The 11,179-nt window shown below is 40.3% G+C and overlaps 1 long non-coding RNA gene across 1 annotated transcript; it reads right to left on the bottom strand.

Moving 5' to 3' along the window:
- Positions 1 to 5,584: 5,584 nt before the first annotated feature.
- Positions 5,585 to 8,537, bottom strand: LOC145939586 (uncharacterized). The gene is made up of 4 exons (XR_014425850.1): positions 8,144 to 8,537; positions 7,260 to 7,561; positions 6,867 to 7,178; positions 5,585 to 6,268 (listed from the first exon to the last, which is right to left on the bottom strand). It is a non-coding gene; the product is annotated as an uncharacterized LOC145939586 (long non-coding RNA).
- Positions 8,538 to 11,179: the final 2,642 nt, after the last annotated feature.

Below are 11,179 nucleotides of genomic sequence, written 5' to 3'. Positions count from 1 at the left end.
CGGAATGCGCTGCTGACCATTTCCGCCTCACTTAATGGGGGCGACACCCGATCAAGTAATGCCCTCAAGCATGTAAGATAGTCCGCGACAAGCTCGTATTCCCCTTGAGTACGACGCATAATCTCATCTCTGAGCGCGAACTGAAAATCTGGATCGCCAAAACGCGTTCGCCACGCGTTCGTGAACGCAGCCCATGAAGCTAACCGATCCTTTTTAGCGCGGAACCAATAGAGCGCAATACCAGTCAAGAAGAACGGCAGACAACGCAGAATGTCCTCGTCGGATACGGGAATGAGTTCTCGGCCCTCCTCGATTCGTAGTAAGAATGTCTCGGCATCCTCTCCCCGCGCACCGGAAAACTTCAAATTCCACTTTCTCATTACATTATAGGCGGTCGCGGCCGAATTACTCGAGGAACCGTTTCCCGAACGACGTCCGCTCGATCTCGAAGTACCCGGAGATCCACGCGATAACCGACGATCACCCGGTGGCATAGGGCTGTCCGATCGCTCATCTTCTCCCCGCGGAGGTTCTAAGCAATCGTTATCTGACATATCGTTGGTCTCGAAAGTTAACCGTACCCCTATTCTATCGCTTCGCACGCGGCGCAATAACCGGGCAGTCAGGATAGAATAACTGCCTTCAGTCGAAAGTCTTCGCCGATGTAATTCGTCAATTAACTGACCGCGGTTTAATACAAAAACCCACTCGTCTTCCGGATCCACACGACTCATAGGTCAGGCGACACTACTTTCGAACGATACCGTGCACATCAATCGAAATTCTCGCCGCGAATTACTCGAACATACTCCGATCCTCAACGCGAGCAAAATAACAAGGTCGCACTAACGGAAAGGGTACTCGAATTTCTAACACGCACACACCGGACACGAAGAAAAGAAAGGACAAAAAAAAGGAACGAAAAAAAAAACTTAATAACTCACGCTATAATCACACTTAACAGTACGTCAATATAAATCCTAATATTTGTAATTCATATATAGTATCCTGTAAGAAAAGATTAATAACAAGCAACATGTGAGTGAAATCGTTCTGAGCGGTTCGCACACTATAAAAACTATTTACTTGATCTCGATAACGGTCTTTGGTTGAGTTCAATATTTATTCAGGCTGATACGTATTGAGAACAAGCGACAAAAAAAAACTGCTGTCGGGCATTCTGAGTAGCTTCTGTTATATTCCAAATACTTTATGATTTATCACTTTACTACTGAAATGAACCATTTATTAGAAGTTCATCAACTTCTAATAACAAAAGCAAGAGAAGAAGAGAAAAAAAAAGGTTTTAGATTAAATCAGCTGTGAAAGAGGGTACTGCCTCAAACGTTAGTAATATCAGTGACCGATTTAATTCAATCTTAATATCACAGTTAATACCGCTAATGAGATTTCCTCAATTCAGACTTGCTCTGAAATAGCGTTTAAAGCACAAAATCACACCCAAAATACCAGTAACAATTCCAAATCTCATATCTCAAGCCACATCAGAACGATCCATAAATAATTCAGTCAATAAATCAATTCTTAAATTAATACAGTAATACATCACGGAAACAATAAATCAATTCGTCAATGCAACTATAAATCCGTAAATTTATAAATGCGACCTCTATTAATTACAGATATATCCGTAATGATACGGAAAATAACGACAAACGCGAATATGTTTGCTCCCGAAATTTTTTTTTTTTCAACGTGGCCCCACGTTGGGCGCCAATTTTTGCGACGTCTTTTTCTCCCGACTCGATTAAAAGCCGGAAGAACGGAGCTTGGCCGTCGTCAAAACACAGGGGTTTTAATGTTTCACGCGGCGGAACTAAGCTCGGGGACGTCCCGCGCGTGCCGCAGCAGAACGCCAGCCGTGATATTCGCGAGAGACTAGTTTTGGGCGCCAGACGCGGTCTTTCACGCATCAAACCACAAATCGCGAACCCAACGCAAAGTTTTGGCCGGGAATCCCGCTACGGGCTAACTAGCTCGCCTAACGGCAGAGGGGCAGGGTGTGGTTGCCGAAATTGCTCTAACGGAAGGAAATTACACTCTTTTCGCGATGTGAGGAACACAGAAATGACGACACAGACATTTAAGTTGACAGTACTAAAAAAAAGCAGTACGCGATTTAGTTAAGCAAAGCAAAATAATGAAGTTTATTATAAACCAATGTAATAGAAATAAATATAAAAGAAAAATATAATAGCGGATGATAATCAGAGAATAAATTTTATAACAAAAGATAATAAATAAAAGTTGAAGATAACAAAAGATAACTGGAACCGATATTAATAATGAAGTATAATGGAAAACTATGAAAGTAATAAAGAAATGACTATAAAGACGGAAGATAATATACAAGACACAGTAAATCCAAAATTCTATACCAAAGAAAATATTTCGACGATTGAACACAGAGTTATATCCGCGACAAGCTTAAGTCCGAGATACGCGCCTCTATAGCATAGACAAATACGAAAGAATAACCGCGACCATACAAATAGACATTATCGAACTGACTTAGATCGCGAACAATCGGAAGTTCATATCGGCGACGAGACTGGAGAGTGATACAATATCTGGATTAATCTATTTTTCGCGATCCGACGGGCGAAATTCACCGGTGAATCGAGGGCGCCGGAATCTTTTCCGCGCGCTGTCTCTCTCACTCACGCGCTCGACTACGCTCGCTCTCTCGCTCGTAATCTCTCTCACTCGCGCGCGTTCTCTCTCACTCGCGCGCTCGACTGCGCTCGCTCTCTCGCTCGTAATCTCTCTCTAACGCGCTCGCCGGTGGTCGCGAACTGCGTTATCACTCTCTTTATGTCGAATTCCTCCGCGATGAGATTAACACAAGGTGACGTCCGGACACAGCCGGATAACGCATACAACAACGAGACCCGACAACCATACGCACTAACAGAAGTAATATTAGAGAAAGACGCGACAACCGTGTAATATGAGACGCGACATATGTGATCGAATCCCAGAGAGACGAAGATTTCGCGTTAATTTTATTCACTTGCCCGAAGGTGCGAAAGTACTCGCCGCTTGACGTCGATCGCTCTTACACCAAATAGTTTCCCGAATAAGGCAGAGCCCACGCGACAAAACTTCACCAAATAAGACAATCGCGTCAGAACGGACGAGACTCGGATTAACACCGTGACAGACGTGATAATTAGTTGATACGCTTACGAAAGGGTAGCCTCACCGGTACTTCTCCCTTCGACTTGGTCCCTCTTGAGCTCGTCTTTATCGCCAGAATCGAGCTCAGGTCGTCACACGTCTCGCTAAGTTGAGCGGTCGCACCAATCTGCCGGATCTATCGGCCCGAAAATCGACAGCTGGATCAATGCTGCGCACGCGGGGTGCGTACGCGATAACCAATTACGGCGCCGTGCCGTCTACCGTCGTCGCGCGAGATTAGCAAGGCCGTACGGGGGTTCACAGCACCCCTCGTGATGGTGACAAAATATATTTATTCGCGCGGTATTTGCGTATGGTTTCGAGGTCCTCGCGACCTCGCGCCGCGGGCCTCCCCGCGGTGGCCTTGTGTCCAGTATCCGACGGAGCGGTAACCCGCGGGAGGAAAGTTATCTTCCCGGTCTGGGCCCTTCCGGCGCCTGTTGTCGGGCGCCTCACTGGATCTCCTGTCAGTAGATTGTCAAGGCCGAATTCCTACGTGACGCTCTGTATTTGCTTCCTTCTTTGTTGTTAGGAAGGGCAGTTCTTACGGTTCTCGGCGGTATGTTTATCTCGCTAATCTCTCCAACCGCGGCTGTCTCTTTCCTGCGACGACAACACCTCTCTCTCTCTTTCTCCAGCAACAATATTCTCTCTCGGTCAGGCTCCCAAAAATAAAGTAAAATACACGCGAATTAGTAACAATTGATACTGTGTTGCTCAGTCTCTCTGGGATTTTCGGTTTCGCTCTCTCTCTCTCGCTCTCTCGCGATTGGCGTGACCGCTTGGCTTTTTGCCCCGCGATTAGGCTGGGGCGGACGCGCGTCGTGACGACCACGTCACAATGTATATACATGTATATATAATGTATGTATCTATGCATGATTATGCTATGATTTTCTACTGACTTTACGCATTCGCGACCGTTATATTATATGGTATTTCGGGGATATATTTTTACGTACAAAATCAATAGAAGTTAGTAATTTAGTTATAATATAGATATCTGTGGTACTGTACCGAATAGTTGAGTTTATGTTGCTCGGCGCCCGATCATGCCAAAAGTTTACAATTGGAGAATCAGCTCGGCGCCTTCGCTGCGCTTCGTGGGCCTCCGCCGCTCTACGCCTCTCGCTCGTCGCTCGCTCGTTCCGGGCCTGGCGGCCGCTTCACTCCTCGCTTCTTCTCGCGGCTGCGAGCCTCGGTCACTCCGCTTCGCTTCGCGCCTCGCGTTAGCTACGCTAGAACAATTTTCGAGAGAAGCGGGATCCGCTTACACCAGCGTTATCGTTCGGGCGCGTAAAATTTTACGAAATCGATCAGTATAGATTCTTCGTCGGAAATAATATCTGAGGTGTGTGAAAGAGCATCTTAAGAGTCTCATTATTATACACTTTGTAGAAAACGCGACAAGAAAATGGTGAAATCGAGAGATATTGAGGTTGTTAAAAAGTGTCTGAACGATATTCGAATATTCAGCACAGCCGGTGAAGTCTTTTGGCGTTACTTGGTTCGCTAAAAACAGAGGGTGGGTAGAATATGTGTGTAAAACAAATTTTTTAAATAAAATTTTGAAATTAACAAGAATATTATTATTTATTCACTAGTTTTGCTAAATATTCGAATCATTTGCTTATACACTTTTCACGATCTCAATATTTCACGATGTTAATTTTTTCTTCACTCACAATTTCTACAAAGTGCACGGACAATGAGACTTTTGAGATGCTTTTTCACACGCTTGAGATATTACTTTGCGACTGGGAATTACTGGGAATCTTTACCAATCTCTCATTGTCCGTACACTTTGTAAAAAACGCAACGAGAAACTTAATATCGTAGTGTATACAGACTTTGAAAAGTGTCTTAACGATATTTGAATATTTAGCACAATTGGTGTGAAGTCGTTCGGCGTTATTTGGTTCGATAAAAACAGAGGGTGGGCATAAAATGTGCCAAACGAATTATTAAATGTAATTTTGATATCAAGAATAATTTTATCGATTCACTAGTTTTACCGAATATTCGAATACTTTGCTCATACACTTTGCACGATCTCAATATTACACGATGTTGATTTGTTCTCAGCTCACAATTACTATACAAAGTGTACTACTGTGACTCGTAAGAAACTTATCACACACTTTAGATATTACTTCGGACTAGGAATCTATGCCGATCGATCCCCCCCACATTTCTAATAAGAGGTCGAGAGAATGGTCGAAGAAAAAAGTTCTGATAAAATCTTAAAATGAAAGTAATAAATAGCACCTGTTATTACGGCACAATAATCCTCATTATCGGAATAACTGTTGCGATATCCTCTCGGGAGTCGAAGTTAATGTATACATTTGCTGCAATTCCCGCAAGGATATCCTAGTTATTATTCCGATATTGACGATTGCTGTGTTGGAATAACAGGTGCTATTCGTTACTTTTATTTTTAGATTTATCAGAACTTCTTCTTCGAATAGGTTCTCGACCTCTTAGAAATGTGAGGAACAGATCGCTATAGACCCATAGTCCGAAGTAATACCTCAGTACACTTTGTAGAAATTGTGAGTCAGGAGAAAATCAACGTCGTAGAATTATAGAGATTATGGAAAGTGTCGTCGGAACGATATTCGAATATTCAGCACGACTGGTGAAGTCCTTCGGCGTTGCTTGGTTCGCTAAAAAAAAAAATAGGGTGGTCATAAAATGTGTGATTGTCTGTCATACACGTTCTCACACATTTAACGCAGGACTTCACATTCCTGATTGTTCTTTTCTCACTCAAAGCGATAAGATTTTTTTCACGTCAATTCTCCACGCAAGCTCCACGCCTCACATCAGATCCTTTCGCGCGCTCTTGTCGCGACTCTCCTATATTCGTTAGGGCTTCGTGATAACGCGAAGAAAGAGACGCGAAGCGCTCACACGCCCGTTCTCCGTTGCAGTCTCACTTGCTGCTGGACAGTAGCATATAAACTCGACGCTTTAGAACCATCCATTTTTCAGGGCTAGTTACTTCGACAGATGAGTTATTACACATTCCTTAGCGGATTTCGACTTCCGCATGGTCATCGTCCTAAAAAACAATATTCTATACATAAAAAAATATTAAGGTTGATCATTTTATTTGAGAACTTGGATAGAAATAAAGAACAGATCTATATACATGTAATTTAATTAAATATAATTTAATAAAATTTCTGCTAAAATATTTTCACGATCAAATAATTAAAATCTCTGCTAAAATTTTTTCAGAAATTCTCATCACTGATCGAAATATTACCCATTGTGCATGTACAAAAAGTATAAAAAAATCATACGGTTGCAACATATACCGCGGCGACCGTATAAATCGAAGATAAAAAGAAGAAATTCAACATGAGGCACAGTGGAGAATTATTAAAATATATTAATAATATATGATAATAATATAGCATATAAATAAATAATAACTGTATAATATAATTTTATAATTTAACGATAACATAAACGTATGTTAAAAATTTTCTTCAGGAGCATTTTATCAGTTTTGTTACATAAATAACTATTTTTGTGTTAATGAATTATTTTCTTTCAGTTTGAAATGTTTTGTTTTTAATTTTGAAAACTAATTATTAGAAATATTAGATTTTTAAATCAATTTTTATTATTATTATTATAAAATTAAAACTTACAATATAATCTTGCCCTCTTCACCACCAAATTCTCGAGCTCCTCGGGCTCCTCGGGCTCCTCGGGCTCCTCGAGATTCCAATCTTCTATTATATCTTCAGGATATGGTTCCAATCCGAAGAGCTCGCGAAGTGCAAATATATCTACCCGCATCCACGGGTTGTTTTCCTCCCACTCGCGGGCGTCCACAGTATCACCCCACATGTGATCAAACCAATACCTATCATCGCGGCGCACCATATGCGTATCCACCGACGATTCTCAATGTTCATAAAGCCATCAATTCTAACTGAGTCCATTGTTATTAAAGCGTCCTGGAAAAAAAATTTTATTATATAAGTAACATAAGGAAATTTAATAATTCAATTCACACACAATAAAAAAACAATACTTACAGGCGAAACGAACATCAAAAATATGGTCCTAATGACGCTCTCAAAAAACCGCGTTCCAAAAAATGTATCCTTAAAAATCTCCTTCGATCCTAGGAAAGGAACATTTGTGAATATTCTCCTAAACAGGTTCTTCCAAAAACTTAGCCCGAAAATGTCTCCTGATTCAAAATCCATTTTAACACTCGAGTAGCGCTAACGCTGGATCCCCGAGTGGGCTGTCTCTTCTCGCCGCGCGCTTATATCGTCGCGCGATAACATGCTCTACCCGCCCACGAAAGGTGGTTCGCGAGTTAATGGACATCCTATATATAAATTAATTAAAATATATATAATTTATATATATTTTTATATTATATATTATATATATATATATATATATATATATATATATATTGAATTGAATTTAGCCTAATTAACAAGAATGAAAATTCACTGTTTTTCAGGTATCGAAATAAAATAAATATTTCCTTTTACGTATAAAATTATTATAACAAAATCAATTATTTTAAAAAATAGAAACACTGTACAAAAAAAAACGATAAATGACGCTTTAATTATATATTTTATATTATATATATATTGAATTGAATTTAGCCTAACTAATAAGAATAAAAACTCATATATTAATAATAATATTTATATATATATCGAATTGAATTTAGCCTAACTAACAAGAATGAAAACACACTGTTTAACAGATATTGAAATAAAATAAATATTTGCTTTTACATATAAAACTATTATAACAAAATGATAACCTTCGATATATTTTAACACTATAACAATTATTTTTAAAAAATAGAAACACTGTACAAAAAAAACGATAAATGACTCTTTAAAAAACGATAAATAACGCTGTAAATCGCAAGAATAATTTATGTCACCTGTTGAACACTGCTGAGTCTTATTCTTCTTCTCTTCTTCTTAAAATTTAACGGCAACAGGATGACAAGAATGATTCATCCATCAAGCCAAAAACTGGTAGCGAAGTCACAATCGATCAAAATCCACTCTCCAGCATGGATGAGAGTGCATTATTCCAAGGACTAAGGCCGGTATTCATAGTCGGATCTTATATTTAAGATCGTCTTAAATCCGAGCTTGAGATGCTACGCAGCCATTTGATTGGTTGAATGGGATCTTAAGTCAACCTCTGACCAGACTTAAGATGATCTTAAATGTAAGATCGGACTATGAATACCGGCCTAAGATCATAGGTTCAATTCACAATCTTTTAAAGAAATACTGCTGAGTGACTTAGTTCACTCATCAGTTGACGTCGACTGACTATGGACTGACTGACAATGAGTTGGCGAGAGACCAAGAGCCTGTAAGAGTTATGCTGCGCCGGCGCAGTTGTCACTTTGTAGCTCCGCCTTTTTTTTTTTTTTTTTGATGCGCTGGGGAAATCCTTTATAAATACCCACGCCTCCGGGATGAGGCCGTGGGTTATGTGGGAGTCCTTGTTCCCCTTGACTGAACCTCGAAAGGTTCGGCCAGGGGGCCCAAGTGTGTACCTCATTAAAACCCCAGCGGGTGTCCTGTCTCGGGCGATGCTCGGGGGCGCGAGGGATGCAGGTGGTCCCATGCCGTCCTCGCGCCCCCTCGCCTAGCCTTCCCCGGGGTTGTAGCTCCGCCTTAATACATATATATGTATTTCCCGATATATATCGGGAAGGGGAATACCCATCGTTCTCGACAGAAAAACACCATGGAAAAACATGTCTCGAGAAAGTGAGAAAGAAAATCATGGTTGTCTCTCTCATGATTGAGTCTGCGCATACACATACAAGAGCGAGGCAATCGTGATTTTTATATAGAGCAAATAGAGAGGCAACTACGATTTTCTGTCTCACTTTCTTGGAACACATTTCAGCCTTTATTCCCCTTCCATTTGTATGTTTTAAGAAACGCCCATTAAGGCTTCTGTATATTCCAGGTATATTCATTGCAGCCATCTTGAATTCAACAGAATAAGAGTTTTCGATATATTTTAATGCTATAACGATTATTTTAAAAATAGAAACATTGCACTAAAATGATAAATGACGCTGTAGTCGCAAGAATAATTTATGTCATTTTCACGCTTTATAATTTTGTCAAATGTGGCACTATCGTACAAATTTTACGGACTTGGCAATCGAGTATACAGGAGCTAAAATGTTTTAGCTACTTCTTCTCTTATCTTTTCCGCCTGGTTAGGCTTCCGATAGAATTGTCTCTATTGCCACTATACGTTAAACTACTTACATTATAAAAATATACGCTATACTTAATAAAAATAAAACTAATAAATATTACTGAAATATTTTATTATTAACTGGTCAACGATATTTAAAACAGTGACACACACACGTTGATTTATTCGTAATTTTAATAATTACTAAAAAATTATAAATAAAAATATTCTAAAAAAATAAAATATATATTTAATAAAAATATATTAAAATTTTGATTAACTTCAATCTTCGATTAAACTATATCTTTGTCTCCTTTTTAGATGTTTAAAAAATGATTTAATTTATTTAAAAAATATATTTATTTTAAAATTCTAGTTTTTTCCTGTGCGAATATTTCACTACTCGTAATATCTCTTATATTAAAAAATATCATTATTAAAGAAATTTAAAAAAATCACTAGTAAAAAAAGTTCCCCCCCCCCTCTCTCTCTCTCTCTCTCTCTCTCTCTCTCTCTCTCTCTCTCTCTCTCTCTCTCTCTCTCTCTCTCTTCTCTCTTCTCTCTCTCTCTCTCTCTCTCTCTCTCTCTCTCTCTCTCTCTCTCTCTCTCTCTCTCTCTCTCTCTCTCTCTCTCTCTCTCTCTCTCTCTCTCTCTCTCTCTCTCCCTCTCTCTCTCCCTCTCCCTCTCCCTCTCCCTTCCCTCTCCTCTCCTCTCCCTCTCCCTCTCCCTCTCCCTCTCCCTCTCCCTCTCCACTCTCCTCTCCCTCTCCCTCTCCCTCTCCCTCTCCCTCTCCCTCCCCCTCCCCTCTCCATCTCCCTCTCCTCTCCCTCTCCCTCTCCCTCTCCCTCTCCCCCCTCTCCCTCCCCCTCTCCCTCTCTCTCCCCCTCTCCCCCTCCCCTCTCCCTCTCTCCTCCCCCTCTCCCCTCCCCTCTCCCCCTCTCTCCCCCTCCCTCCCCCTCTCCCCCTCTCCCTCTCTCCCCCTCTCCCTCTCCCCCCTCTCCCTCTCTCTCTCTCGCTTTATATATATATATACAGGGTGACCCATTTTAACTTAGCAGCCAAATAATTCGAAAATAAGCACACTACGAAAAATGTTTAGAATCAAAATTTTGTCATTTCGAGGGGGACGTACAATGACGTTAAATGAGCCCCCCACCCCTCCCCTGGGCGGTGAGGGGGGCAAGTTGAAATCTTAAATGGGAATTCCTATTTTTTATTGCATATTCGGAATCTTTGGCTAAAAACACATACAATTTGTCTGAAACATTTTTCTCGATTCATGATAGATGGCGCTGTAATCGACGAAATTCAATTCTTCGATTTCTCTTACTGAGAACCCATGCTTACGATTCTGCAATAAATTAAACAATAAAAATACCACGTTTTCATTGTTAATACTCGAAATTAGTCTTAAAACAAAACTTCTCATATTTTTTATTACTCATTAATTACTTCTCAAGAAACTGCTTTTAGCGTAACTGCCCTTTAGGCAACTTGAATGTCCAAAGTACCGAGACATTTTGGACTTTCCATCTGATGGAGTTCCTCTAAGTATCCCTCCAAAATTTGTCCATTTAGTGCCAAAGTCACAAGTGTTTATGTATTTTTTTAACATTTGTACTCTGATAAAATTCTGGTAAAATGGCAATTATACGCCTACAGAAGTAGTCGATATTCTTATAACCTTTGGCGAATGTGTAGAAATACAGACTTACAGTACTCTGCGTTGATACCACTGCTT

This window comes from Prenolepis imparis, unplaced genomic scaffold (genome assembly GCF_030444845.1).
Source record: "Prenolepis imparis isolate NDT839.2.m4 unplaced genomic scaffold, iyPreImpa1.0 SCAF_8, whole genome shotgun sequence".
Taxonomy (NCBI): Eukaryota; Metazoa; Arthropoda; class Insecta; order Hymenoptera; family Formicidae; genus Prenolepis; species Prenolepis imparis.
Note: the sequence above shows the minus strand (reverse complement) of the source record. Positions and strands in the feature narration are given on the sequence as shown.